At 43.7% G+C, this 23,939-nt stretch overlaps 1 protein-coding gene across 4 annotated transcripts in view; it reads left to right on the top strand.

The window, feature by feature from the left end:
• The window catches only part of sulf2b (sulfatase 2b), a 108,485-nt gene that overhangs the window by 19,881 nt on the left and 64,665 nt on the right, over positions 1 to 23,939 (top strand). For all 4 annotated transcript variants that reach the window (XM_085394674.1, XM_085394672.1, XM_085394673.1 and 1 more), the window contains exons 2-3: positions 1,323 to 1,360; positions 18,057 to 18,114. The gene's annotated coding sequence lies outside the window, so the exon portion shown is untranslated. The remainder of the gene's footprint in view (positions 1 to 1,322; positions 1,361 to 18,056; positions 18,115 to 23,939) is intronic.

Raw genomic sequence — 23,939 nt, 5'->3', positions numbered from 1 at the left:
GGTCGGTGTGCAGCCCACAGTAACAGTATTAGTTTATTCTGAGGCCTCGTGCTGGTCCGGTGCAATCTAACCCTGGTGCGTGATACGCGCCTCTTATAAATTCTCCCTCTACGCTTTATTACATGCGACGTGCCCCACTGGGACCCCTTTATTTTTTCTTTTCTGTCTTGAACTCCTTTCTTAATTTCACTTTAACTCACCTTTTGAGTTTAAGAACTAAAAACTAGTTGGTTAGGTTTAGGAAATCAGGGTTTGGGTTGCTTTGGAAGAAAGTGACTCATGCACACGAGCATGTTCTGCATCTCTGTGGGCTGCAGAGGAGGCGGGATTAGATGTTACACGCCACGTTTGTCGATCATGTACCCACCGCTGCCGTGCTGTCTCCGTACGGTTAGGTTTATAACTTAACATCGGTTGCTGACCTCGGCATAAGAGAAACAGTTTTGTGTTGTTCTTCTTCACTCCCAACAACACATTGAGGGAAATCTTAGATACCGTTAGAATGACAGTCTAAAACGGATTCGTATCAGGAAAACCTTTAGAAAATAGAAACGAACACCAAATGTGGATGACGCAAGAACTATTTCTGCAAAAAATCCGCCCAGTCAGCCGACTTCAAAGATTCAAAGAGGTTTAACAGGAATGAGCGCGCTGACATCGGTTCCCCAGCTGTCTGCGTTCACAACTGAGTATAAACCCAAAAGCCAGCTGGTTTCCCAGGGTCTCCTCCTGGCAGGACGTCCCACAAACATCTCGTCTGGGACTCACCAACGAGGCATCCTAGTCAGGTCTTTGAACCATGGCGGCTCCTTTCAGTTTGGAGGTGTCTACTCTGAGCCCCTCACCACTAAGGGAACACAATAGTCACATTTCATGGCCATAGGTGAGCCTAGGCTCGTAGCTCAACCAGGAAATGCCTTAACTTATCTTAGTGAATATTATTTCCAGGAACCAAAATCATTGTAATTATGATTTCTGTTTTTAATCAGGCAGCCTTATTGACATCGTTGCATTGTAAAAGACGCGTGGAGCTTCCACCTCTGAGAAGTTAACCCAACGAGTGTGCGCTGTGTCCACTTTTACGCCTCACTTCCAGCTCCATAACAGAACTTCATCAGTGCCTACATCAATAGTTATACTGTCTATGGCTGCAGCCAGTGTTTTCACCACTGTATGTGGTTTAAATGTGGCCGATGAGCTGTGACAGGCTACTGATTTAGCAGTTCATTAAGGTGCCTGCGCCTGTACTCGCCTGACGTCAGTGTAAATGTCAGTCAGAGCTCCTCGTTAACAGCTTCTTCTGTCTCTGTTTGTCTCTGCAGGACTGAACACAGCAGGAAACGCCACACACACCTGACAGGTAAAGCTATTTTTGCTCTTCGCTAATTTGGCCACGCCGTCTGTTTGCTGGTAACGAGGAGCACGGCTGCAGACAGATGCAAACAGCTGCAATGGATCACAATTATCTTGTAGATTTGTGGCACTCATGCTTGCAGAAACAATGATTACACTTATTACTGAAATAAATAAAAACTCTGCTTTTATTCATTTAACTTCCCCCAAACGATTTTCTTGGGACTCGATGGTTCGCGATTTCTTACTGTAACATCTGATCTCAGTCTGTCGTGTCATATGAAATCTCTTTAAAACCACGACGCTGTCATCGTGGGGTAATAACAGATGAATAGCAGCTTCACCAAACTGCTATTTTTAACCCTGTGAAAACAAGATGGGAAGTTGTAATCACAAGGAACAGCCTGTTATCCCAGGATATCAAGATCGCAGAGCTGTTTTACCGAGCTCTCTTAAACCGAAAAATAGAGTATGAAGGAAACAAAGGTTAGAAAAACTCCACACGGGAATCCAAAAAATGAAACGTAGACTCGCAGTGATGCAGATGAGGAGGTGAGACTGAGCGTTGCAGCCTCGCACTCTCACGTTCCTGATTAATGACGGGGCTGTTCCCAAACAATGACAACTCACGGACACGGTCAGATTGTGTGCACACCTCACACTGGGGGGGAATTACACACAAGTGCAAAGTAGAAGCAGTAAAGCATGCATGGGTGTGACTCAAAAACACATACTGATCTACACTAGGAAGCTGGTAGTCCAAATCAGGTTAATCAGACCAAGACACGACCTAAAGACCGCCACAGTCACATGTTACAGTCACAGTGCAGGAAACAGCGGTTGAAGACCACAGCACGCCCAAGATGAATGCAACTGACTGCAGTCAACCTTTGATCGTTGTTGTCTTTGGTTGCTTCGAAGTCAGAGATCAGGGCTACGAGCGCTCTCAGCCAGGCACTGGTGAATTTGGTGCATCGACATGGTGATGATCCCTCTGACTTTAAAGATGTGCTGCACAGAAACAGGAGACGCGGCCATTACATCATCATTTCACAAGCTGACAGCGGCGCAGTCACCACATACACAAAAACTCTCTGATGGCCATGTTTCTCCATGAAATGTGTTCTTCTACTGCACCTGCCATGAAAGCGTGGACGTGGATAAGGACACGTGGATCGCTCAGTGCAAAAACAAACAGATGTTCGAGGCTGTAAATAAGACGCCTGCTTAAACAAATGAAGAGAAATGAAATGGCAGTTACATAAACACACCGTTGGAGCTGCATCAAGAACAAATCACGTCTCTCTCGTGGAGCGTGGCTGAACTTTCAACATTTAGTGCAATGAAATTCTGCCAGCTGGCGAACAAGCACGGGCAGAAATATCAGAAATATCAGTGCTGCAGATGTTTTCAAGACCAGCTGCATACGAGAAGTACGATGTTAGAACTCTGACAATAAAATGACTTGAATCGTGCGATTTGGGAGGCAGAGGTAAGTGTTTCATGTTTCTGTTAAATCTGCTGTGTAAAAAGCACAGAGTGGATCATGGAGACGCTGCAGAGTGAAGGAGTTGGTGCTTCAGCGTGAACTCTGCAGCCTCGTTTGTTTCCCTGCAGCTGATTTCTGGTTCAGCTCCAGATGACCTGTACTCCTCCACATTCCTCCCTGTGTGTGTGTGTGTGTGTGTGTGTGTGTGTGTGTGTGTGTGTGTGTGTGTGTGTGTGTGTGTGTGTGTGTGTGTTTTCACACACTGAGAGGACACAGACAGAGGCAGAGAGAAAACTCGAGAGTTGTCACGTCGACGGATTTTTTCTCTGCATTACAAACAGCAGAATGATTAATTTACTGGTTTATTGATTAAGTGACTGGTTGATTGATTTGTGGGCGGCCTGTAAAGCGTGTCATGTTTTCCTTTCTTTTCTTTTTCTTTTTTAAATAGCAGCAGTGATATCCAAACAATCCATGATCTGATTGATTAACCTCACCCAGCAGCGCCCCCTGGTGTTTGGCATCTGCACTCTGTCTACATGTGAAATAAGCTACACAAAATATTTCCATCTTCCAAAAATTTCTATGCAACGTATACGTTACAAACATGTGACGATTGTCTCTGTCTGAGGTAACGACACTGATTGTGTAAGTGGAACATCATTGGTTCAAAGATCCGTCTGAGGATCTTTGCTGCTCCGCGGTCTCTCCCGTGTCCAGTCAAATGAAGTAATAAAGTAGAAATGCTCTTAAAATAATAAAAGTCTTTGAGTGGAAGCGGGTCAGAGGAACTTCAGGGATCATATCTGTCAGCGTTGTAGCCACTTCATCTATCAAGCATAACTCAGCTGTAGTGTTCACTCCCAGCGGTCACTGCAGTGAGGAGACTCACAGTGTTGTCAGCATGATGCATCACTGCCGTGTGTGTGTGTGTGTGTGTGTGTGTGTGTGTGTGTGTGTGTGTGTGTGTGTGTGTGTGTGTGTGTGTGTGTGTGTGTGCGCTTGTGTGTGTGGGACTGTTACTGTTCGGATGTGGGACTTATGGATAATCTACGTCTAATTGGCCCGTTCTCACTGCAGCCTTCATCCCTGCACAGTACGGGAGTTACCAAGTGATCGGTGCCTCACGCTGATTGTTTTTCTCTGGAAAGGAGACAGAATTAAATTCTCTCTTGTTTTTGATTTATTGAGTCTGTCACTTTTTCGGGCGGCCTACAGCAGAAATAACTTCGGATTGGAGGGAGCGTTGTGAAGCAGCACATCAGAGGAGAAAAAAACTCACTGCGTCTTACAATGCAGATTGCTCATTGGTTTTGATTGATTGATCATACTTTATTCATCCCGAGGGAAATTGGGTTAAGGCTGCCAGCCGTGCCAGCGCCATCTTACCCTTCCGACCATACATACATTACACAAACATCACATGGGGAAGACAGGTCAGAGAGGTATAACAATGGAAAATGCACAACATGAGGAAAGAGGCACTGGTCACAGGTCTCTCAATTCCCGTTGTTCTTCTGCAAGATCTTATCCAGATTGCATTCAGTAAACACAGTCTGAGTACTCACAGCCCTGCCCATCGTCTATCATGTCGAACAGCCTTGTGGGATTTTGAACAGCTGTAGCCGCTTCTTGTTCTTCGATAAGCCGGGTCCGATCAGAACTCTGTTATTGTGGTTCCGAATTGGTAGATGTCGTTCAGTGTCCTCCATCGAGAGTGTCACCAGACACACGACGCAACGGACCATCAAGTATCCAACAGCAAACATCTCCACAGGACAATCAGGCTCTCCCGAGCCCAGCAGGGGGTCAATTCCATTTGACCAGTTGATTAAATCCATAATTCTTCTTCAGGTTTTTAGAGAACAAGTCTGGGAGACTCTCTTAGGGTTAGAGAATGCGCGAGACTATACAAAGGCCATGAGAAGCCAATCAGGAAAGATAAGGGAGAGGGAGAAAGTGCGACCGCCTCCATCAAGAGCCAAGAGAGAACGGAGAATTTTGATGTTTAATGTTAGTAATTGTCATATTTGTGCCTGTTTACATTTATCTTTTTAAACATTCATTAAATCAGATCAGCAGGCCGTTTGCATGCTGGATCAAGGCGAGACCAAGAAACGGAGTTTTGACTAAAAGAGCTTTAAGAAAGGAGCACGTGGCTGTCTGTGGATATATGAATGTGTTTAAGTGCTGCTGAGGCCTGCTGCTGGCCTCCGGGCCACAGCTTGAGAACCTCTGTGTGGAACGTAGCTGTAACTTTTTATTGTGATGATGTGATGATGCTGACTTGAATCATCTGGTTATCATGGAGCCACTCACTAACGTAGGCTGCCTGTGCAGGTTTACCAAGTGGTTGTCGTTACCTTTTTCTCTGTGAGATGAATGTTTGTATGACGCTCCTGGGAAAACGTCTCTGTAGCCTTTGCGTTTGTTGAATTTCCATTACTTTGTGTCACCAATAAGCTTTGTAACAAAACACGACACAAATTCAGCTTCAGAGCCTCAGCATTTAAACCTGAGCAGCAGGCTCCCGGCCGGCTGAGACAGTCAAACAGTTTGTGACAGAAACTCATATTAAATGAAATGTAATAATCAGTCTGTAATTGTTTAAATGTCAGGGCAGCCGATTGAGTGTGCGATCTTTGTGTGTTTAACCTTTATTTAACATGTTTATGTGTAAAGCAGCCAGCAGATTGCCTGAATGGTTTCAGAGTAATAAAGAGTCAAATACAGAGAAGAGCAAGATATTGATCTGTGAGAGATTTAGACTGGAACTGTGTCCTCACAAGTATAGGAGTGCAGGCGTGTGTGTGTGTGTGTGTGTGTGTGTGTGTGTGTGTGTGTGTGTGTGTGTGTGTGTGTGTGTGTGTGTGTGTGTGTGTGTGTGTGTGTGTGTGTGTGTGTGTTACAGAAAATGATAAATGGCTCCTTTTCTTTCTTTCTTTCTTTTTTTTTTTTTTTTCAATTTCCATTACGTCAGTCCAATCCTCCGAGGAAATTATTCGCAAAATTCAAATGTTCTCTGCAGCAGTGATCTGGAAGCCGATTGGCTGACAGATCAGCCTCACACCTACAGCTGAGGACTAAAATGACTGTAATGACTGTAACTAGACCTGTTCCTGACTCTAAGCTGTCCTGTCTTCAGCCACATGATGGCCAATCATGGACTGCATTTCAGCTAAGTAGCTAAATCATAGCCAAGTGATGGGAAGAGGAACAAAAAAAATCCTTCCGTCCTTCCATCCTTCCTTCCTTCCTTCCTTCCTTCCTTCCTTCCTTCCTTCTGGATGAGTTGTCTTGCTCTTTGTGATGCTGTTGCACCGTTCAGTTCACTTTTATTTATATAGCACCAAATCACAACAACAGTTGCCTCAAGGCGCTGAAGTCTCTGCTACACAACTTGCACTTCCCTTCAGAGCAGCTTTCTTCACTTCTCCATTGTCATGCAGATTTCTTCCAACAGTCTTGATCTTATCCTTGTAATGGGGACATGCTGTCCTTCCTCTGCTCAGTGTATGGCATCACGGGTATTGTGGCCGGTCTCTCAGAGTTGGTGCAGCATTCCTGAGGTGGGAATCATGGTTTCCTTCAGATCACTGATGTTGGCGTCTCCATCGATTGAGTTGATCTTCGGGATCTTTGGTGGAGCTCCATTGTTCTAAAGTGCCTGCTGTGGGCGCTCCATGATTCAGCAGCATACAGAAGGGTTAAGAGTCAGAAAACCACACACCCACACTGACCACGTCTTTGGACTGTGGGAATAAAAGTGGGAACAGATGCACTCTGTACAGAAAAATCCAGAAACCTGGAAGCTTTTTGCTTTTCTCTGCACCACAGAGCCACCTGTAACTCTTTAAATCTTTATTTAAAATCGTATCCAGAGCCTGCTGCTGTAACTCACCAGGCTGAGTGGGTGAGCTTTATGCTGAAGGCCACTGCAGGGTCCCGGATCACTTCCTGTGTGCCATTCCTCCTCGCTCTCTCCCGGCATTCCGGTTTGCCAAAAAAGCTCAAAATGCCCCAAACAATTCTGAAAACTCGCTAACAGTTACATTTAGTTACATTTTTGTTATTTAACATGAAAACCACACGTTTCTGCTTCATTCATACCCACTAAAAAATCCCTCCACAGCTGAGGTCCACCATCATATCTGCTGCTATGCAGGCCCCCCTGGCTCAATGCAGGCAAACCGAAGGCATGTGTGTTAAATGACTCACTGACGTTCTATAATATACGCTCAGTTAATTAGGCACAAACAAACGCACGCCACTACAACCGCCAGGATGTAAATCCTGCCGTCATCAAGGCTGGAAGCTGCAGTAAACCAGAGGCTGTGAGAAGCACGTAAATATTAAAGGAGTCGAATCCCGTCAGACCTGCTGTCAGCCGTGAATCAGGTGGAAGAAATCTGCAGCAGGGTCTGCAGGAGCATACATTACATGTTTTGTCTTAATATATGTGTGCATACAGTAAAGTGAGTGTGTGCGTCCGGTGGTCATCTCCCAGCAGAGCGCTCCTGCTCTCCATCAGTCTATTTCTGTCTCTGAGTGGGCAGGATGGATGAACCGCCCGAAGGGATGGAGAGGGGGATGAAGAGAAAGTGAGAGAGGTGGAAATAGTAGAGGAAGAGCAGCGTATGTGATGCCGCTGTCCTCTCGTTTTGATCGACCGTGTCGCTTTGTGCTCAATCTGTTTTTGTTTTTTTCCAGCTCGTAATGAATTAATTAGAGATGACATCACGGAGTGAGAGAGCGGCAGGTGTCGCTGCAATGGAAGACTGTGATAGGCTGTGAATGATGAGGGTGACAGACGAGGGGTGAAGAGGAAAGGACAAGAAGATTAGAGGGTTTAGAGTAAGGACACCTCAGAGGTCTAATTAGCGCCCGTCCATTAGCGAAGTCTTTGGACACCACTGGTTGTCACTGGCAGCAGACTTAAAGATCTGCAGACTGAAAGGAAGTTTTGTTTAACCGCTCATTGAAAGCTGAGTAAAAGTGCGTGCACCTGTCCAGGTGTCTTGTTGTACTCGTGTTTCCCTCTAACAGGCTTGAGCATGAACATTTCAGTCAGCGTTTCCTTTTCAGGAACGTCTCAGCAACATGTCTCCTCTCGCCTCTCACTGCTTGCTGTGTGGGAAATTTGATCGCTGTAAGTTTGCCAGAAAATGAAAATGGTGACATGTTGGAAGAAAGACATCAGCAATGATCTTAAAGAAGCAAATGTTGCTGCCCAGCACTCTGGGAAGTGTCATAAGTCCACCCCAAGCAACTTGAAGTCGATCATTCTACAGTGAGAAAGATTATTAATAAGGGAAAAACACTGAAGGCTTCATGGCTCCTGTGGAGGGTTTGCCAGGACAAAAGCCTGAATATGTCAGCACAGCTTGGTTTGCGGAGTTGCATCACATAAACCCAGAGACCTCTGGAACTGCGTCCTTCTAGCAGACAAGACCAAAGTGGAGATGTCCGTCCATGATTCACAGCACCAAGTCTGGAGCACAAACACCTCACACTAACTATCAGCACGGCGTGGATGGGTGACAGTTGGGGCACCTTTCACTTACTGAGTCAAAGTATTCTAGAGTTAAATGTGAGGACATGTGTCCAACATCTAAAGCTTGGGTCATGCAGCAGGACAGTGATCCAAGCTCAGCAGCAAATCCACAGCAGAATGGAGAAAAAGAATCAAAGTGCTGCAGTGGAACAAGTCCAGACCTCAGCTTGGCTGAGATGCTGTTTGGGAACCTTCAGAGAGCTGTGCATGAACAAACGCTCTCAAACCTCAATGAGCCGAAGCGATAAATGTGGCAAAATTCCTCTAGAATGATGTCAAAGACATAAAACCATTACTTATTAGTGCTAAAGGAGGCTCTACAAGCTACTGACTCTGGAGCCAATCCCAGCTGACGCAGGGCTTTTTCACTGTGAGCCAGCAATGCTAACCACAGCGCCACCATGCTGCTCATTTAGGGTTTCTTAAACGAACAGCTGTTCTTCTGAGGATGCATTTGGCAAATTTTTAAGACCTCCTAGAAACTCCTGTTACATCAAACCTCATTTTATTTTTCTCATGATTGTGTCTTACCTGTTTTAAAGATCATTTATGCCTCATGTCGGGTGAGCAGCTGCATGAAAAAGATAAATGTCATGATTAAAGAGCTGCATTAGTTACCTAAAAGTAAAGATAAACTTTTGAGGAGGAAAATGACAACGTAGTGTTAATAATTACTTTTCTCTTGACTCATTTTTAGACCAACACTGATTAGATAAGTGTGCTCTTTGGCTGCTCTGCCTCTAATCCTGCCTCAATGGTAGCCGAGGCATTTATGTGTAATTTAGCAGAAGCATCCATTACACAGAGCAGGATTAGGTTCGGGTTGCTGATGTGACTGAGGTCAGACTGAAGAGTCGCTGGCTCCGAGCGAATGTCGAGTCAGTAAATGAATAACAGAGAAAACTCGGTGAATCTGAGAGAGAGCGAGGCAGCAGCTGCTTCTCCTCCTGCTCGCAGGAAAACAGCTGCTTCACTGGTGGAGGATACCGCCTGAGGGACTCGCAGTGACACACACAGATCTCTTGTGCGCTGAGAGGTCAGCAGGCTACCAGGTAAAGGTGGAGGACGGGTGAGAGGAAAGAGAAGGAGCTGAGGGAGGCGAGGAGATTGAGGAGGAAAAGAAGGGGGAAGTGCTGAGTCTAACTGATGACCGCTGCTTGCTACAGCCTTCAGCTATTTGTATGTCGCAGGAAAAAAAGATAAATAAATAAAGAAGACAAATGTCCCCTGCTCTGTGGAGGACAAACTAAATCTTCCCTGCGGCTCTCTTCTGCTACTGTTTCAGAAACTCTAAACCAGAGAGGAGAGCAGCTAAAGAACAACAAATACATCCTGGGAAATGCGGCTCGCCGGCTGCTGCATTCGCCCGGTGTGGGCAGGGATTTGGTGACCTGCATTTCAATCCAGAGTAAAAGGACAGAGAAAGACAGAAGGGAGAGGAGAACGTGGACGTGCTGATGGACGGGTTGTAACAGAGACTCAAAACTCAAAGACTCAGAAAGACTGGAAACTCCTCCCACAGCTTTATTACTCCTCGTGATGAATGTACGGAGAAAATGGGCTAAATGAAAATTACATGCAGAACGAGTGAGTCCTGCAAAGGCCTCAAACTGAAACCTGAACCCTGTGTGACCAGTTCCCCCCTAAAAACATTGAATTTCATGACCTAAACCCCTCCTACACTGGGGATCTCCATCTGGGACATCATATTAGCTCCGTCTTCGTATCAGTGTGTTTACATAAGCTGCGGCTTAATACAGTGAAGGACCATAATGTTGTGAGTCGTTTTACCTTGAATGTTGGCTGTGTGTGATAACACACTTTATATTGTAGTGCAGTAGATAAACTTTAGTTAGTTTCTATAAATTGTAGCTTAAACTAAATCAAAGGTAACACAGCTGATGCTGCACACAGTCCTAGAACCTGCTGATAGGATAAACTGCATATAAAAGATGGCCTTCTGCTCTAAAAAGGGTCTAAAACACCAGTTCTTTCCAGTTGCCAGCAGGGGGCATCTCTCAATTAACTAAATGTTTGTTGGAAAACGACCCTTGATCTGTGACATCAGTGAACACTTTCAAATCTTATTTAATACAATGTTCAGTGTATTTTATTTATAAATCACCAAATCACAACATCAGTCACCTCGAGGTACAACCAGGGATCTTCATCAATCACAAGTCATTAGCCAATGAGCTGCGAGCGTCTTATTGGTAAAGTCCGTCCCACTTTTCTGATGTCTGGTTTCAAAAAGCCAAGATGGCCTTGATGTAATTCTGTTCAGCTGCACACATCACAGTTATTCAGGTTAATACTGTAATCGTGGTTGTTTAGCAAGTTAACAAATGTTGCAAATGAATAAAAATGAGGCGAGGGTCACGAGGGACACGGGTTTAACTGGTAGGGGGTGGATCCCGGAATATAAGACCAGTTTCCCAAGGCCAGCCAGCAGTCACTGCAGGACAGACTCCACAGTGGGAGCAAAGAGAGCTCCAGGTCAAAGTGAACTTGCATCAGGTCCCTCAGAAGACCTTGAGCTAGAGAGAATAAACCAACAGCCACGTGCCTCATGCCACTGGCAGCAGAGCAGGAGACAAATCCTGAGACGAGGGCGGCTGCAGATAATCCTGGGACAGGTTCACCTACAGAAACCCTCTGAGTTTTATTTCCTCTGGTGTTGTTGATCAAAGGCTCTCTGTGTGCCAGTTAGCTGATATTAAGGTTTAGCTTAAAGTTAATCACAATAGGTGACATCACAGTGCGCTACAGCCATCTTTTATGTACAGTATGTGGTCAATATGCACATAGGTGAGAAAATCCCAATCGTGAAACTAAAACTAACGAATCCAACTAACGTTTGATGATCTTTATTCTGGAGATTATTCCTTTTAATTGAAAGACAAGATTAAAACAGGCTCCAGCAAACACTGGCCGTCCAAAGCTGTTACAACGTCGAAAAAGTAATTTTATCTGCTGATATCATCTGTTATGACGTCACCATCACCAGCTCAGTAAAAGGAAAGCTGTCCACGGCCTCACAGATGGACGCAAACCTGCAGGTGATGGTGCAGATGGTTGGGTTGTCCATAACGCAGTTAGCAAAATAATTAATTCCAGGTGTTTCTCTCAGCAGACGGAAAACGAAACATTTGAAATGATTCATGTTCACTGCTTTGTTTGACTGTTTCTCCAAATCTCTGTCGCGCCATGCAGATGGAGCTCGCATCAATCTTCACTCCTGAAATGATCAAATGTAGAAAGTTTGATAGAAAATATAAACATTTTTTGCAGTAGTCACACACACACACACACACACACACACACACACACACACACACACACACACACACACACACACACACTCTGCACTGATGTGCAGCAGAGAAGACGAGCCACCCGGGGAGAGACTCTCCGTTTCCTGTCAGCCACGCCAACTTCCTGTCACCATGTTGATTTACTGTTCCATTACTCTACCTGTGGAGCTGTGTGTGTGTGTGTGTGTGTGTGTGTGTGTGTGTGTGTGTGTGTGTGTGTGTGTGTGTGTGTGAGATAATTCTGTGTTTTAGCCTTGTGAGTGTGTATAAGATAGTCTTTCAGTGTTTTGTGTGTGTTTCTCCCCAAAGGCAGGCATCACTGGCAGAGTGCCTCACTGGAGTAATTATAACACACACACACACACACACACACACACACACACACACACACACACACACACACACACACACACAGCCTCACAAGCAGCAGTAGTTGTTACCATGGTGTCATCCTCTCTCTGACGATTAGCCTTTAGACTTTCTTCTTGTTGTGCTGAATATTTTTGCACTGAAAACATGAGTCTCATTTATAATTGGAAGTAAAAGTTCTTAAATGTCTCGGTGATGCTTTAATCTGGCTTCTTCTTTCTTACCACTTGTACATCAGTGTCATGATGGTGGATCTCTGCCTTGATACCGATACTGTGATCAATAATATCCATATGTATGTAATCGAGTGATGTCTGAAAGAACAGTTGTGCCTCGTGGTGTACCTCAGAGGTCTATTTTGGGTCCACTTCTCTTTTGGCTTCTCCCCATTGGCCATATTTTTAGATGTATTTGTGTTATGTTAGCAATTTCTTATTATCTCTATGCTAATGAGGTTCAGTTACACGGTTGTTTCAGCTTCTGAGTTTTCTAAAATGTTTAGTTTTAGTGATCGAATGACAAAAATCAAGCAATAGTTCACTGACACCTTCCTTTAAATCCTTTAAATATTGATTTAAAACAAACTATGATTATTGTTTCTTCAGAAATTAGGCAGAATATCAGTCTCAGAGATTTGGGTGTCATGTTTCTGGCTTATAAAAGAAGACGTTTTTATACAGTCAAACTTTTAACTAATGTCACGAGTTCGAAAATGTTGAGCAATGAAACAAACCAACAGGGGCCCAGGAGATGCAATCAAACGATGAGTTTATTAAAACACACGCAGGAGTCTGCAGCATCACATCAGCACACGTCTCCTGCTAAGAACACACTTGAAAATGATTTTATAACATCAGGGTTTACGCCCCTTCTTGCGTCGATTACAGATCAAATACATCGATTACAGTAAATTGTACATCCTAAATGGCTAAAAACAGACACAGAAGTTCCTCTTTCTATAACACCTTCCATACATGGCAATAGATTTCAAGCCTAGATGGTCTCTGAGGGCTTGTCCTTTTCTTAACTGGTCTTCTGTCATCTGTTACTAAGCAAACTGAAATGCAGTTAGAAGCTAAATGAATTTCGGGCCTCCTGCCTGGCAGGCTTCTGGATTATATGTGTGTTGTAAGCGTGTATGCTGTTCATCCTTCTGTGCTCCAAGTCACCTACACAATAGATTGTGACGACATAGCGCTTCACAAAGCTTAAAACCTTCTTTAATAGACTGAGCATCAACTCTGAATGAGCACAAACATGCAATGTGTATAAAATAATCATAGCTGCACCTGGAATAAAAAGGTTAACGTGGTGGCTATAGCTTTAATAAACATCTTTAATGCAATATCAAGGCTGTAGGGTATATTATTAATGCAATTAATAGTGCAGGTTATATTGTAGCAGTAAAATAATTTCTGTATCTCCACACTAACTTCATGTTTTATGTTGTATTCTATTGCTTTACATCGCTATAGTATGTTTTATTTCTAACATTTTATTTCGAAGCACTGGGTCATTATCTGTGAATTACTTAGTCACTATACAAAAAGAAAAGGAATAAGACTTCTCAGAATGTTAATTTAAAAGCTTTAGAGTAATTTTAATATTTTCCTCATTTCTTTTTCTCCTGATAATGCACCTTAACAAATGTAAGTAGAGGAATCTTCTATTATATATGTTTTGGACATCGTTGGCTTTAGGTCTGGTAAATAGTGCACATTCATACACTGCTCACATATTTTGTGCTCTAAGAACAAACCAAAACCAGCGAGTGATGTCACAGTGATTGTGTCCATCTTTTATATACAGTCTGTGGATATATCCTGGTTTTAATGCCTCTGACAGCTTGTCATAAAATACAATGTGATTAACGTGGTTTTGTTTTAGAGCAGCGGTCCCCAACCCCCGGGCCTCGGACCGGTCCGTGAGTCGTTTGGTACCGGGCCGCGAGAGTTGAGGCTCAGGTGTGAAATGTATGGTTTTCAGGGTTTTTATCGGTTTTCAGCGTTAACTCTGTTTTCACGTGTTATGGTAAAAGTGGTAAATGGCCTGCATTTGTATAGCGCTTTACACTACATCCAGTCATCCAGCCACTGGTGATGGCAGCTACATTGTAGCCACAGCCGCCCTGGGGCGCACTGACAGAGGCGTCACTGGCGCCACCGGGCCCTCTGACCACCACCAGTAGGCAAACATGGGGTTAGTATCTTGCCCAAGGATATTTGGCATGCAGCCAGGAGGCAGCCTGGGATCGAACCACCGACCTTCTGATTAGTGGCCGACCTGCTCTGCCACCTGAGCTACAGCTACCCCAACGAATAAATTACGAATAAATCTTCTTTTTTCGGTACCGGTACTAGTTTTATTTTGTTGTATTTATCCGCGACACCTTAAAGGCCGGTCCGTGAAAATATTGTCGGGCATAAACCGGTCCGTGGCGCAAAAAAGGTTGGAGACCGCTGTTTTAGAGGACTGAGGGACCTCCAGGGTCAAGAGGGTTGCTTTTTATTTTTGTAAAGAGTCACACGGTGTGCTCGGGTGCTTGAAAATCTCTTCATCTTCACCAAAGCCCTCTGTTGGTTTGAGCTCAGTCTAAATGTGTTTGTGGTTTTCCGTTTGAACCCTGAAAGAAAAATGAAACTTCCACTCGCCGAGCTAATTTGCTTCATAATGACTCTGCCGGGGATGCAGTTTCAACAAAGAAAAGTGGCCTTTCGCAGAAAAACACAAAGCATCTACATGGGGACCGAGCCCCCTCCCGGTGCCCCCCGTTGATCCCAGCCAGGTTGTTTTGCAGCTGAGCTCTAATGAAACTCTGAGTCTATTTTGGTTTGTGCGACATGCAAACATTCGGGTGCCTCGGGCTGCACGCTGATCACAGTTCACAGGTTTTAAACAAGCGAGAACACGAAGACGACAAGTGTTTCCTGTCATCGGAGATTTACGCATCTGAGAGTGGAAACAGGATCAAACAATCAAATGTGTCTGTGCAGACAAACGAGCTGAAAGCACACGAAAGGATCCCAGACCGGCCCCGTCTCTCAAAGTGATCGACACGAAAGCTCGTGAAGTTTCATTTGAGGTCACGCAGGTTACATTTTCTTTGAAACTACTGATTATGTGTCAAATTCAGAACTATTGCTGCAATATGACCCAAATAATACTTTTTATTCTGTATTTAATGAGATTACAGTCGTATCGCTGTGAGATCTGGCTGTTACAATAAGGGAAAAGTTAATGGAGTTATCAGTCATCGCTGTACTTGAAAGGAGAGATGGTGGCCCAGCCAGATTTATTGTAATAAAATGTGTGGACAGCAACATGAGCCCACAGTTTTATGTCTCTATTGTTTTATAGTTTAGAAAATGATTTGCCAAAGATGAGTGCTTCCAGTTTTCTGCAGACTGCACGACCTGACTGTGGAAGTCGGTTTCTGCCACCGAAATATGAAGTCGATAATAGTTTTGTGTTATTTTCTCACAAGCTGGAGTCAATAAGTGGAGATAATAACCTGTTAAGTTTTGAATCATGATGATCTCTGTCAGTGCCTGCACAAAAATCTCAACTGTAGCTCAACACAACACAACCAAGTCCAGCACAATGAAAACACTGACCCCGGGTTTAAAGAGGACCAGAATGATCCAGAACAGAGTCAACGACTAATTAAATCTGACGGGTACTTCAATACAAAAACACACACAGAGTTCATTTTTCATGATCTGCAGCCTCACAAACAGCTGATGTCATGGAGGTATAAAGTCAGAGCAACAACGTTACTCTTACTGCGCATTTTTAATTTCTTTATTACTCCTTTATCATCCAACCAGAGTCAGAGAGGAGTCTACCCCACCCACCACAGGGCGAGAGGCGGGGTACGCCCAGGACAGGTCACCACTGAAGTACCATAAAATCAAATCAAATGAAAGCATCCTTACAATAACTCTGCAGTGCTGTTTGAAGTACTTTTACGTTGCGCCATTGCTGCACTTCAAACTTGTCCTCAGAGCAAACATCAAATTCTCTTTCAAACTCTGAGGCTGTGGAAGTCTCCTGCATACTCGTAGAATAAGACGGCGGCACAGAAGCCAACCAGAGTGCTGCTGTGCATGTGGTCAGCACTGACATGGACTTCAGATGTAGAATATTTTCACTCCCTCACCTTCCCCAGACAGTTCTAACGTTACGCTCTTTAAACGCCATCAGACTTTGGCAGGACGGCGTCTGGAGGCTGCCTCATGGAAGAGAGGAGCTCTGCCTGTTTGGCTACATCCACACGTACACGGGTGTTTTTGAAAACACGGAGTTTCCGTTTTTGTTTTTTGTTTTGTTTTTTTAAATCCCGTCCACACGTGCAGTTTTGAAAAATATCTCCGTCCACATGTTAACGCCAAAAACAAAGTCAAACACTGTCGAGAACATGCCAAATCCTAACTGTGTAGAAAGGTTGGCCAATCAGAAGTCTCGAATCCTGGGAGGGAAAGACCAAACAGGGTTTTGTGCCGCTGAAAAGGTTAAATACTAATGAAAAAGTTGTTGTGTTTTTCTGGGATGGCAGCTCATTTTGTGTTACTTTTCCGATGCCTTCATCGTTTCAAATGTTAATAACTAAAAACAGTATTTTGGCTGGTGTAGACTCACAACTTAGGAATCAATAAAACACATATAGCATGCATAAATTTAATTTTCTAAAATTTAATTTATTCAAAACCGACGACGCCGTTGGCAGATAGATTAGCAGCAGCAGTATTTTGTCTCCATTGTAGAAATTCATCTCATGTAACCAACAACGTGGCCCAAAACGTGACATCAGAAAAGGCGTACACCTTTGATGTGGCGTGACTAAATCTCCTTTTTCTTCGTACACACGTAAACGCAAAAAAGACGTTTTCAAAAATCTCAGTTTTCAGTGAAAACGGCGTTTACCTGTGGACGAAAGGCGCAAACGCTCAGAAAAATCTGCGTTTTCAAAAATCCCGGTGTACGTGTGGGCGTGGCCTTACTCAGCTTTGATGCTGCTCATGTGTTCACTGAATAAAATTAAGTAACCGATCAAGGCAGCAGTGGAAGAGCAACCCTTACATTCGGTTTCTTGTATTTAAAAAATGCTCAGTTACAGCGAACGTTTAAACAGATGATCTTTGTAGGTGGGATAAACCTGTCTCCTCCCAGCAAGAAGGTCCTGGGTTTGAATCCATGTCTGCATAGATTCTCTCCTGGTGGCCTGACATCCTCCCACAGTTTAACTGCTTCTTGCCTAATAACACACACACACAGTCCTGTTTTTATATCTCCGTGGGGACATCTAATTGATGTAATGCTTTACCTAACACCTAACCCTAAAAACTGACTGCCTGACCCTAACCCTCAGCCCTAAACCCAACCATAACCTAATTGTACCCCTGACACTAAAACACCATGTTGTCTCAAAAACGCCTTCACACTCTTGGGGACGCTCGTTTTGTCCACACGAGTAGAGTCACATTCCAATTTCTGTAAACATGCTGCAAACACGACCCTGAACTGAAAAGATGGATGCATGTGTAAAATCCACATTGCTGCTGACTTGTTCACAGCAGGACTTTGTTTAGCTTCTGTACCAGTATTCCTGAATTGGCTTCTCCAAACCGGCAGCCTGCTGTTACCATCAGCTGTGGGAAATCTACAAACTCATTACAAAATATCCAAACTAAGACTTGTTTATCTGTTTAATCTTCACGATTTCTTCATCTTTTATTCGTAATCTGTTTTTCCCTTGCTTGTAAAAATCAAGCCTGTGCACACTTACGGTTCATTTTTGACGTTACGTACAATCAGCATTTAGAAAATGTCCTCCTTGATAACTGTCTGCTGGAATGAGCACCGGCGCCTCTGGGGACCGCTGGCAGGACTTTCAAACACATCAGTGATGTTTCCCGTGATGGCGTCACGTCGTTTGTTTGCGTGTGTTTAATCTAATGTGTGTGTCTGTTTGTTTCAGGTCCCTGCTGAGCCCAGCGCTGTCAAACACTTGCCACACTCTACAGCATCAGAACAAGGTAACACGCGCACATACACATACACATTGTGCGCCTTCACCAGCCTTTCACACGGGCCAAACTAAATGAGTAACTGTAACCAGAACCCTCAAACGGTCCTTTGAAGCTCCGCCCCAAAGTGAGTGAGGACCGAAAACGTCCTCACGTCCAAGGTTGGTCCTCACAAAGACATATGTGCCGCTGTGCAGTCAGACGCACTCAGGACCAATTAGTTCTTGGTGTGTGACGAATTCGTCACCGTGTGCCTCCTGCGGCCAGGCTGCTACAGCTGGTCATCACGAGAACCAACAAATAACTGAGCCATGCGTGTTTCTCATCTGTAACCATGGTTACATTTGGGTGCATTTTATTTGAAAAAGCTTTTACGTGGCCGGCGGCGTTGTGATGCGCTGTTGTGTGCCGGCGACGTGCGAGTCTCTGGATGTTTCAGTGCTCTGCTGGTTTTCATGTTTTAATACGTCTGTCAGAGCAGCCAGAGGTCAAAAGGTCAAGCCGCGCTGCAGCTAACCCGCTAACTGATTAGTTCAGCCCACTGCTGGCAACAAGGCTGACTGCGGGAGACACACACACACACACACACACACACACACACACACACACGCTCTGCCAAATGATGCCAGAGGCCCAGTAGGCTGCAGCATGCCATTACTCTCTCTCGGTGGATCTTGTTTCTGAGGCGCCTCAGTGGCTCCGTCCCTGCAAAGCTGGAAACACTCCCATTCTTCTTCTTTACCTTCCTCTGCTCCCAAAGTTGTTTTTTTTAATGTTTCTGCTGTTTTATCAAAGCTATATTATCCATCTTTAGTGCAAAACTCAAATCTTTATTAGCATGTATAGAGATGCCCTGAAGCCGGCACTCTCTGTTTTCATACGAGCGTCTTAAAACGTTGGAAGAAGCAGGTCTGGGCATTTGCCAGAGTTTTTCTTGCTGGCAGGAAGCTCACAGCAGGAGACGGTCTGCGACAAACGTGGTCTCACTACTGGAAGTACTCCATCTGGTTTGGGCAAGAGAGCCTCGCTGCCTAAGATGTCATGATTAGCTGGAGAGAGGAATCAAGTGAAGGCGTAAAGCAGGTTAAACAGCAGAAAGCAAACCTGTTGTTGGAAGATTAAAAAAAAAATCTCAAAATTAAAGCAAAACTGAAATTTAAAAAAAGGTTCACAACATGAAAAACAAGTGAATTATTCAAAAAGTTTGCAGAGTTAGACGTTAAAGACGTCAGCCCGATGTTTGGATCACATATCAGTCCACCAAAGCTGGACCGGATAGTTGATGTAGCGGCAACGTAACGTGCTGCTGACACGGCAAGTGAAGTTTATGCAGATAGCAAATAGCCCCCCCCCCGAAAAGTAGGAAAAAGGACAGATAAGATAACTTTATTGTCATTGCACAGTCATACATAGCACAACAGTACAATGAAACTGGAAAACTGTCCCACATCGGCACTACCTGCAACACAACACAGTAACTTAACTTAAGTAAAGAAGAATAAGTATGTTTATTGCAGCTTGTTATAAATGTAAATATTAATATTGTTCTTGTTGTTACACCCCAAACAAGTCCAGGGAGGCCAATCAGGTCAGCTGTTAGCACTGATTAGGGCTGACAGAAATAATAGGAAAAATAATAAATAATTAGTTACAACAAAAGTAACGACAGTTACAATGATAATGATGGTGAACCCATCGGACCTAAGGATGGGTATCGTCACTGATTTCTAGAATCGTTTCGATTCGATTTGAATCGGGGAAATTTTTGCCTCAGACAGTCAGAAATATTATAATTCTGATCATGCATCAGTACATTTCCATATTTTTATATTTATAAAAAGAAAGCTGACACTTGTGAGACTTTATCAACGGTGTAAACATCACAGCAGAGGCCTTTGTGTCAAAGTAGCTGAGGATGAAACAGAAAAACATGAAGGAGATTTTCCTGGCCTGAGATTTTATACAAATATTCTGCAGTCGATCAAAAACGAAGGAAAACCATTAATCAACACATGAACGTGACCTGATGCTGCTGAGGTGAAGCAGAGCAAAGTTACAGAGGTTTGATTACAGACACAGCTGAGAGTTTTGCAATTTTGCACAACTGTAAAAATTTTAATTTTGTTCAGTATTGAACGGCAGAAATTAGGTTTTCTTTTTGGAAGTAAGTAAAAGGAAAAAAACAGCGGCCGACAGGCTGTAAACAGCAGTAGACTTGTGCACAACAAACAAACGAATAATGAAGAAAACAGATTTTTAGACGGGAAACTGTCCTTGAAGTACAGAGAGAGAGAGAGCTGTGCATGAAGTGTGATTTTATCCTGGTGGAAGCAAAACAGCAAAAGTCAGAGTGAATTCATGACGATGTTTATGTGAAGCGCAGTTTGGATCTTCTTTTGCTGCCGGTTCAGTCAATATTGTTTGGAGAGAGATAAAACCTGCAGCTTTTGAATCTAGAGCAAAAAGGGCGTGAACACAAAGTAGTGATGTGCGATACCACTGATTTCCTTTCCGATCCAATACCAAGTAAAATTCAGGGTGGTATATCGACGATACTGATCCAATACCGATACTTTGTACAAAATCTTTAATCTTTTATTGTATCTCAAATTATAGCATCATAATGATTACAGGACATCAGGTTACTTGTTCTTATCACTTAATAATGCAGAGTTCATCATATAGAAATTTAAAAAAAAATGAAGTTGTGCACTATTTGAGCATGTTGCCTGCCTGCAGCACTAAAGGACTCCGTGGAAGACGTCTGTCTCGCCCTAGCAGCACCTGTCCCTGTCCACTACTCCTCTTCAGTTCGCCTCAACATACGCTCGTTATATTCTGTGATATGATTTACTCTGAGGTGTTTGACAAGGTCAGTGGTGTTGCCACAACACCTCACTGTCTTACCACATGTATCGCAAACCACGTCTTGGCTGTTTGTGGATGCAAAATACGTGAGCACATGACTCCAATTACACTCAGCTATTGTTGTGAGTGCGCACGCAAAGGGGCTGCGACACAGTTATACAGCTGTATTTCACACATGACTATGGAAGGCGGAAGAGGAAGTAGTTCCTTCCAATGTAGACAATCCGAATGTTATAGTTTCTTTCCACTGTGTTAATGATAAACTACAATTTAACCCAAAATTATTAAAATATCGATATTTTAATGTGAGAATCGATTCTAGAACATAAATGACTGGTATCGGAAGAATCGATATTTCAGGATCGATCCGCACATCACTGACACAAAGCTCGACTCGCCGAAACATCAGAATCAGCGAGCTGTCGGCTTTCAGCCCCGACTGTGTCCGTGCCGTCGGTGAGAAAGGCGACATTTCATTGATCCTGATGCGTCGGCGGGTCAAGCTTTGTGTTTACGTCTTTGTGCAGAATCCGTGTTCCTGCTCTCAGTTACTGCTTTAGCTGTTTGATGGTTGTTGAAATTTTGTGAGCTTTAACCTGAGATTCTGGCATTTCTGGCAAAATAAATTTATATTAAAAAATTCAGGATTTTAATGAACTGATATCACGTTATCCAAGTCAGGATCGATTTTAATCAATAAATTGATCATCAAAACCCAGCCCTAATCAGACCCACCAGGTGTGTATCCATGAAACATGTCAGACATTACAACCAAATGATTTATAAGCAATGAGTAATGATCCTAACTGAGTTAGCCGCCCTGTTTAAACTGAGCCTGACACTTGCTTAGACATAAAGAACTATTCCCAAATCATCCCCACAGTGAGGGATGGAGATTATTGATTGGTAGACTGGTATCGGATATATGCTTCATACTGGATGATACTCAAGCCACGCCGCGGGTATCAGGTCAAACCAGAAAAAGATGAATGAGGAACATTTTAACTTTTGCAGTGTCACCGTGGGCTTCAAACTGGAGGAGAAGGTAAACATCAGAGAGCCTGGAGCAGAATAAAAATGGCAGAACATCACTGGAGGTCGACGCGTGGTCAGGGCGACCCTCCAGAGGCATTTACAGCTCCTTTAAAACAGTTTGGGCGATCCTCGTGTCAACTATAAATACTGTGTCACTGTACCCAGGCTCCTGACTCTCCAGACGAAGCTGAACTTTTTCACATTAAAACACGTTTCTAATTAAAAGCCATGCAGATGTCAGCAGTTAATGAATCTCTGCACTGTCTGAGCCTTTCAGCTTCACTCTAAATCATCCATTTCTCATTACTTCAGTTCATCTTTAGTTGTTGTAACTCATCATAATTAGGACTTGATCAAAGAAAGCACTGATTGACTGTCACTGGTCCAAAATACAAGTTCAGATCTTTAAGTTGAACAAATTCTCGTATCTCTCCATTGATTTGTACTCGTTTCAACAATTAGAAATCCTTTTATCTGAACCTGGATGAATGTAAATTATATTTCTGACATACTAAAATATACAGGAGATGACTCAGCGTCATGCCCTTTGCTGTCATGTGCCTGAACTGTGATTAACAACCCTGCAACAAGGTTTGAAATTTTTTTCGTTGTTTGTTTATTCTTTCCTCCATTAGTCTGTTGTCCTGACGTGATCGTGAGAAAACCAAATATTGTGCTGATTGCTGAACTCTGCTCACCGTGAGCTGCACAACAGAAGAGCAAACACGACTATCATTTACTGGGATCCGTTTGCAATTTGTATTTCTGTGTTGAGTTCAGTTTCCTCGTCCCCTGAAAGCAGACTCGCCATCTGCCTCAATCGGATGTGATGAGCTCAGTGTGCTTTCCAACTGCGGAGGGTGGGGGGAGCTTTCAGACCAATCATCATCTCCTGTTTGTCAAAAACACAGAGCACTTCTGAAGCTTTCATTTCTGATGATATGCCTCTTTGTGACGTGAAAGGGGGGAAAGGGGACCTGGTAGTAATAGGATGGATTTGTAGGACGTCTGTTTGGACGGGTTTCATCTGAGGCAACAATAATCAGAACAAATGACATATTTGAGTCCATTTCGTGACGTTATCACTTCAGTTTTTGGTTTTGTTTGTTTGTTTGAAGTCTGTATCGAAGGATCCATCACATCCCTGCAGCATGCAGATCATTAGCGCCTCAACATTCAGTCGCCTTTGTTGAGAAGATTGTAAATCTTGCTAACAAAGACTTTAATAGGTCTCAACAAACACTGTTTGGATCATTTTGGAGGACAAATCGTGCGTTGAGGTTCCTCTATGTTAGCAAGTTTGGACTTTCAGGGACGGCTGATTGACATCGCTGTGAAGTAAAGGAGTCCACTGGATGCAAAAGTCAAGACTGAAGAAGAACATGTTGAAAAAGTCAACACAGTAATAGTTTTATTTCATTTATATAATTATTGTGTGCTAAAGTTTGTATTGGAACTGGAGGAGTAGGAGGAAAGATGGGGTAGAAGGGGAGTTGTGTGGAGCAGCGGCTGTCCAGAGCTGCACGAGGACACCACCCTGAAGGGGGGATCTGCCAGAAATTGCAAAAACCAAAACAAAGCATATTTTGATTTTTGTGGCACGTCGACTGCTCTCTTATTTCTGCGGTGTAGTAATTCACATTTGTACAGCAGTGTGACCGAATGATGCATTTCGAAGAGTTTTCGGGAAACGATCGAGCCCTGCGGCGGGGCGAATGAAAGCCTTGTGGTTCTAATTCGGATGTATTTTTCCAACACTCCTCATATTGTGAGGATATAATAAACACGTGTGCCTCGTAGGAACACTGGTGTGGCTCTAGATGTATTTCTCACTGACTGCTTGGCTGTATGGCCCCCTCACTGTGGTGTTACAGCAGGGATTTATAACGTTATTTTCTCACATGCCGGCGGGGATCAGCTTCTGTAAGCAG

Source organism: Rhamphochromis longiceps, linkage group LG20 (assembly GCF_057381845.1).
Source record: "Rhamphochromis longiceps isolate RC_006_pf linkage group LG20, R_longiceps_female_GT1.1, whole genome shotgun sequence".
Lineage (NCBI taxonomy): Eukaryota > Metazoa > Chordata > Actinopteri > Cichliformes > Cichlidae > Rhamphochromis > Rhamphochromis longiceps.
The sequence above is the reverse complement of the archived record's forward strand: the minus strand, read 5'-3'. Positions and strand labels throughout refer to the sequence as shown.